Source organism: Myotis yumanensis, unplaced genomic scaffold (genome assembly GCF_028538775.1).
Source record: "Myotis yumanensis isolate MYYU_CA2020_CCGP unplaced genomic scaffold, mMyoYum1.0.hap1 SCAF_13, whole genome shotgun sequence".
Classification (NCBI taxonomy): domain Eukaryota; kingdom Metazoa; phylum Chordata; class Mammalia; order Chiroptera; family Vespertilionidae; genus Myotis; species Myotis yumanensis.
The window spans coordinates 40,184,627-40,192,332 of NW_027223764.1; the positions used below are offsets into that span (position 1 = coordinate 40,184,627).

A 7,706-nucleotide genomic window follows, 5' to 3' on the forward strand; every position below is an offset into this window, starting at 1 on the left:
TTGATTTCAGAGAGGGAGAGTAAGAGATAGAAACATCAATGATGAGAGAGAATCATTGATTGGCAAGCCCCCTACTGGGCATCAAACCCACAACCCGGGCATGTGCCCTGACCGGGAATTGAACCATGACCTCCTGGTTCATAGGTCGATGCTCAACCACTGAACCACACCAGCCGGACAAGCAGTCTTTTTTAAAAATATGTTTTTATTAATTTGAGAAAGGAAGGGAAAGAGAGAAACATCTATCAGTTGCCTCCCATATGCATCCTGAACGGGAACCAAACCTAAGACCTGAGCATGTGCCCTGACGGGGAATCACATGGGCAACCTTTCAGCGCATGGGGCGATGCTCACAACTGAGCCACACCGGCCAGGGCTACAAGCAGTCTTTTTGATCAGCAAAGCTGCCCACTGAACCCAGGTAGACCAGCTTGTCGGATCCTGCCATAAGGCTCCCAGTGATAGGACCAGCTGGCCCAAGATGTGATTCGCTTGCAATGACAATTGTAAATTCTGAATATTAGTACATATAGCACCTGGAAAATGTGTGCAACACCGAATGGGGAACACACAGTAACTGGGAAGATTGCCAAATTACTGATCAAAACACCTGAATTCTAGCAATGACTTACTCAGGGCCATGTTAATATAGACTATCTGTGCTAGGTATTCTGTAGGGTTTAATCCAATTGAGAGGATATCTATGAAAATTATTGGCAAATTTTAAAGCATGCTACATATGCCTACTGCTGCTTTAAAAAGCAGTAAATAGTATAAAGCTACGTAAACATTATTATAGTATAAAGAGGAAAGTAATTGTTTTGCCGGGGAAAAATCAGACAAGGCTTTTTGGAGAAGGTGACATTAAAGTCTTTCAGACTGGGTAGAGCTACATAAATGATAACGGAGGAAAAGACAAATCCAGATAGGGGAATCGAATGGGGAAAGGAAAAACGTACAGGGAACAGCAAAATAGTTCAGTGTAGTTACAACAAATAAATGAAGAAGGATTAGAGAATGACTTCTGTTACAAACCTGGGCTCCAAGTTCCTAGTGGGACAGGAAAGCAATTTTAATAGCTCACAACTAGCTGTTTGTAATGGAACAGAGTGGGAAATATTAGAGTGTATCACATAAAAAGGGTAAATATTTTGTGAAAAGTATTGTTTCAGATGCACACACATACACATAATCTATGCAGTTATGATATTAAATGTATTTTTTGTTGTGGGTGGTGGTAATCTTTGTTTTTTAAACACCAGGCTAGATCATCATATACCAAACTACCAGTAGTTATAACTGAAGGATGAGATTACAATGAAATTTAATTTTCTAAAATCTGCAGTTTTTGAAATTCTCACTAAAATCATGTACTGCTCTGAAATTAGGAAATATTTTTTATTATAATCATTTTTTAATCCTCACCTGAGCATATTTTCCCATTGATTTTGAAAGAGATGGGAAGAGAGAGGGTAAGACAGAAATATAGATATGAGAGAAACACACCGATTGGTTACCTCCTGCATGAGCCCCAACCAGGGCCGGGGCCAGGGAGAAGCCTGCAACCGAGGTATGTGCCCTTGACCAGAATTGAACCCGAGACCATTTGGTTCACAGGCTGCCACTCCTATCCACTGAGCTAAACTGGCTAGGGCTAGAAAGAAAATATTTAAAGAAAGTACACAAAGACAACTTTTTTCTTTAGAAACTTTTTTTTATTTCAGAGAGGAAGGAAGATGGAGATATAGAAACATCACTGATGAGAATATTGATCAACTGCCTTCAGTACACCCCACACTGGGCATGTGCCCTGACTGGGAATCAAACCGTGACCTCCTGGTTCATAGGTCAATACTCAACCACTGAGCCATGCCCGCCAGGCCACAGACTTCACAGTCAGGTAACTATTAAGTAGATGGTGTTGTTAACCCAAATAGAGGTCACAATGAGAAGGTACTAGATCAGCAATTTTCAATCTTTTTCATCTCATGACCCACAAACACTACCAATATTCTGTGGCACACCAAAAAAATTTTTTTTTGCAGATTTGACAAAAAAATATAATTTTGATTCATTCACACCAGATGGTTGTTGTGTTGACTGTAGTCATTTTTTTTTTATCATGTTCCTTCTTATATGTATCAAAACTCATACTGAGCAGTGAGTTCTGGGTTGCAAAAGAGGCTTTATTTTTAGCACCTGTATGTAGTTTTTGTCCACAAATTACAAAAACAAACACAAGTGCTATCATTTTTTTTTTTGACAATATAAAGAAAAAGAGGTCAGTGCCCCTGACTAGTCAGGTATTGCATTTAAAAATGTTTACAGCACACTTGTTGAAAATGACTGCACTAGATGAAGATGGGAATATTTATTTCATGTGTACTGTCTCTGAAATGCTCATAGAAGATTCTGAAAGCATGAACTAGAAAACAGCTATAACCAAAACTTGTAAGGCAGGTAGGGTGGGTATAGATTTGGTAAACAGCCACACGACTGTGGTTGAAGCCATGGCTGTCCAAGGAGAGAAAGAGGACCAGACCAAAACACAGAGCTCTGGGGAAGACCTGCCTTTCGAGAGGGAGAGAAGAGGAGGAAAAGAAAGGTTGGGCATCATCAGTGCACCCAAGGGTTGCCTGCCGTTCAATTCCGGTCAGGTTGCAGGCTCGATCCCCAGTAGGGGGCGTGCGGGAGGCAGCTGATAGATGCATTCTCTCCCTTTTCTTTCCTCTCTAAAACAGCAGTTCTCAACCTGTGGGTCGAGACCCCTTTGGGGCGGGGGGGGGGGGGGGGGGGGGAGGGGGTGTCGAATGACCCTTTCACAGGGGTCGCCTAAGACCATCAGAAAACACATATATAATTTCATATTGTTTTTGTGATTAATCACTATGATTTAATTATGTTCAATTTGTAACAATGAAATTGGGGGTCACCACAACATGAGGAACTGTATTAAAGGGTCATGGCATTAGGAAGGTTGAGAACCACTGCACTAAAAAATAAATAAAAATCTTTAAAAAGGAAAAGAAAGGGCTCAAAGACAGCAAGAGGGGGCTGTCAGGAGGCAGGAGCTCTGAACTGACTCAGGAATGAGGTCACTGGAATAGCTACATTGTCATCAAATCTTGGCTTTATACTGTAAGCAAGGTCTTGTTTATTAGGCTAATGGTGCTTTGGATCCGGAACTCAACAAAGCTGAGTGCCCAGTGACATTAGCGATTGGATTGCTGTCTTAAGTCCTTGGCATGAGTATCAACACTGCACTATTAGCTCTTTTGATTGTCCAGTTTGGGTTTAACTTCTAGCTTATCCCAAGCCTCCAATTCATAGCGCCTTATGCATAGATGATGAATCCTAACTCTTTCAAATAATTAAGTGGCTAGCCTGGCCAGCATGGCCCAGTGGTTGAGAATTGATCTATGAACCAGGAGGTCATAGTTCGATTCCTGGTCGGGGCACACGCCCAGGTTGCCAGCTCAATCCCCAGTGGGGATCGATCATTGATGTTTCTATCTTCCTCTCTGAAATCAATAAACATATATTTAAAAAAATAATAATTAAATGACTAGAATCTTGTAACCAAGACAGACTCACGAATGACAGAAAATACAGAACTCTTCCTCGGGTTTTTCTTCCACAGGGCTTTACCTTATAGGCCATACAAACCTGTAAAAAAGCAACTACTGACTAAACCAAAAAAACTTCTTACTCATCTCACTCCCAGGAACTGACATTATCTTAGGATCCTTCCTGTTACGTAATGTCAATACTCCTTGGTTTCATCATTAGAGCATTATTTCACTTGTCAGTACCGGAAAACAGTGCTGGACAATGCTGAACTTAATTATTATTCAGTATTAATAATTAACACAGTACGATCTAATGATAGAAAACAATTTATTTAATAAAAACTTCCAGTAATAATTGTTTAAAAAAACATGTGAGGTAGAAGCAATTGAGAGAAATTAGAGCTTTCCCCCAGAAGATGGATACGCTAGGTTAAAATTGGTCACCATACACATCATTAAGTACTTTGAGATAATTATGTTTTACAAAACATCTTTATACAAAGAGAAAAATTGAGTAATACCCCAAAACAAACGGGCATATGAAATAGGTGAAAATAGGGACATACATTTTATATTTGTCATCAATTCAGCAAACAAAATTCCTAAAGAAGAATTATTTCCTTTTATATCAAAATCTACATTAGAATATTGAATGCTAAAAATAACAAGTGGGAGAGCAAAAGAGAATCAGAAATTAGGAAATAATCCATTGTAAAGTACTAATTTAAAAGACTATGTTTTTTCTGAAATTACTTTTGGGGTATTATTTAAAATGAGAAAAATAAAATAAAGAAAAATAAATAAATTAAGATGTTTTGTAACCCTGTAAAGTACATAGGGAATATAATATTCCAGTAAATTTATTAAAAATAACAATAAAAAATAAAAGACTAGGTTTCAAATGAAAACATGTCTGAACGCTAGCTGGTTTGGCTCAGTAGGTAGAGCATTGGCCTGTGGACTGAAGTGTCCTGCGTTTGATTCCAGTCAAGGGCACATGCCCAGGTTGCAGGCTCGATCCCCAGTAGGGGGCGTGAAAGAGGCAGCCGATCAATGATTCTCTCTCATCACTGATGTGTCTATCTCTCTCCCTCTCCCTTCCTCTCTGCAGTCAATAAAAACATATTAACAACAACAACAAAAACATGTCTGACACCAGAAAGCAAAAGTCAGGGGGGAAAAAACTGCAAAATGGCCTTTCAATCAGGGACCTCAAAATACTGAAAAAACAGCCTGGTCTGTGTGGCTCAGGGGTTGAGAGTCAAGAGGTTCATGGGTGGTCAGGGCACGGGTTGCAGGCTCCATCTCCAGTAAGGGATGTGTAGGAGGCAGCCAGTCAATGATGTTTCTCTCTCTCATCAATGTTTCTTTCTATCCCTCTCCCTTCCTCTCTCTCTCTAAAAATCAATAAAAACAAAGTTTAAAAAAGAAGAAAATTATAAATATATATATAAAATGTACACCTATGTTCTCATCACTAGATTGTGCTTAAGTGAAAAAGAAATCAATTTTCTTTATCTCTATTTCAAATAAACAAAATACGATAAAAATCTACAAAATCAAATTAATCCTGAAATTTTAGGTGTCAGATCCCAAAAGAATCCATTTCTAAAGCAGGTAAACATTTAGCACATTCTTCTTTTTTTTTTTTAAATATTTTTTTATTGATTTCAGAGAGGAAGGGAGAGATAGAAACATCAATGATGAGAGAGAATCATTGATCGGCTTGTCTCCTGCACGCCCCCTACTGAGAATTGAGCCCACAACCTGGGCATGTGCCCTTGACCAAACCCAGGAGCCTTCAGTACACAGGCTGCCGTTCTATCCACTGAGCCAAATGGCTCAGGCAGCAGATTCTTTGTAGGTCACACAAAAACACATACATAGTACTATAAATTTAGACTTTTCACGGTTTTGAGTACACCGATACTGAAAAAATAAATAGTGCTAAATGTGGTGATACAACGCTATGTTTAACAACACTATACAAAAACTAAACAAAGAACCCTGGAACTTTGAACAAAGTACACTTACATCATTTCATACCTCGGGATAAAAGTTATCTCCACCACCTAACCAGGCACTGATGTTACAACATGCCCAAATTACTAACAATAGGCAATTGCTAGAGATCACCATGCTCGTATGAAAAATGCAAGGAAAACAGTGCTTCATCATTTCTGAAAATCACCCAATATATAACAAAGACTTTCATGTTCTCCTGATGGAAGATCAGTGATGTAAAATAAATTAAGGAAGATATATTTAACATACTATATAATTACATGAAAAGATTTATGACATTTAATATTTTATAATTTAGTTTACAGGACTGCTAAAATAATTACACAGATTTTTATGGCATTCTATGGATATCAATGTACTTAAGCAATATGGTTTATGATCTCAGCCTAACATATTCATATATATGTATTTTTATGGTAAATCCTGAGAGGATATTTTTTCCATTGATTTTTCAGACAGAGTGGAAGGGTGAGGGGGAGGAGAGAGAAACAAGGATGTGAGAGAGACACATCAATTGGTTGCCTCCGCATGCACCACAACCAGAGGGAGGGATCAAACCTTCAACCCTTCAGTCCACGGGCCAATGCTCTAACCACTGAGAAACCTGGCCAGAGCATATTCATATAATTTTTTTAAAAAGATAATCTATTTTTGCCCTAACCGGTTTGGCTCAGTGGATAGAGCATCGGCCTGCGGACTGAAAGGTCCCAGGTTCGATTCTGGTAAAGGGCATGTACCTTGGTTGCGGGCACATCCCCAGTTTGGGGTGTGCAGGAGGCAGCTGATCAGTGTTTCTCTCTCATCGATGTTTCTAACTATCCCTCTCCCTTCCTCTCTGTAAAAAATCAATAAAATATATATTTAACAAATAAATAAGTAAATAAATAAATAAATAAAAGATCATCTATTTTTGCCCTGGCCGGGTGACTCAGTTGGTTGGAGCATTCTCCCATACAACAAAATTGCTCGGTAGTTAGAGCATTGGTCCTCAGCCCGAAGGGTGTGGGTTCGATTCCTGGTTAAGGGCTCATACCTCCTGCAGGTTCAATGCCTGGCCCCCAGTCCAGGCACCTGCAGGAGGCAACCAGTCCATGTTTCTCTCTCACATCTATTATGTTTCTTTCTCCTCCCCTGCCCATTCCTCTCTCTAAAATCAATAAAAACATATCCTCAGGTGAGGATTTAAAAAAATATTTGTTTTTTAAAATAAACTAAAATATGACAATACTCCTTTTTTTCCCCCTCACCCAAGGATATGCTTCTTATGGATTTAGAGAGAAGGGGGAGAGAGAAAGAGAGAGAAGAAAAGAGAGAGAGAGAGAGAGAGAGAGAGAGAGAGAAATATCAATGTGAGAAACCGAGAGAGAGAGAGAGAGAGAGAGAGAGAGAGAAATATCAATGTGAGAAACCGATCAGTTGCCTCCCAAATTGCCCTGACCAGGAACTGAACCCCCAACCCAGGTATGTGCCCTGACCAGGAATCGAACCCACCACCTTTTTTTTTTTTTAATATATTTTATTGATTTTTTTACAGAGAGGAAGGGAGAAGGATAGAAAGTTAGAAACATCGATGAGAGAGAAACATCGATCAGCTGCCTCCTGCACACTCCCTACTGGGGATGTGCCCGCAACCAAGGTACATGTCCTTGACCGGAATTGAACCTGGGACCCTTGAGTCCACAGGCCAATGCTCTATCCACTGAGCCAAACCGGTTAGGGCCCCACCACCTTTTGGTGTACAGGTGGATGGATGTTCCAACCAACTGAGCCACACCAGCCAGGGCTCCATTTTTTAATATAATGCTTTGTCCTAGATTTTATAAAAAAGTTTATAAATTGGGGTGAAAGGACCCAGAAGAGATATCCAGTTTTCCTAGATGTGTCTAGGAATCATTCACCCTGTTCATGAGGCAACAGATCAAGTCCCTTTTCTTCCCCTTTCTCACTTCACAAACTATCCTTCTCCATCTTCTTCATTATTTCACTTTTTGCTTAAAATTACTTCCTGTGAATTGTTTTCTCTCTCCCCTTTGTAGAACCAAACCTTTGAAATATGCACATGGAAAACACAAGACACTGAGTTTTAATTTACACAAGTACATAGTAAAGTAC

The 7,706-nt window shown here is 39.5% G+C and overlaps 1 non-coding gene across 1 annotated transcript; it reads right to left on the reverse strand.

The window, feature by feature from the left end:
* Positions 1-2,121: 2,121 nt before the first annotated feature.
* Positions 2,122-2,246, reverse strand: LOC139022236 (small nucleolar RNA SNORA40). Its single transcript, XR_011473622.1, has one exon. It is a non-coding gene; the product is annotated as a small nucleolar RNA SNORA40 (small nucleolar RNA).
* Between the last annotated feature and the right edge of the window lie 5,460 nt (positions 2,247-7,706).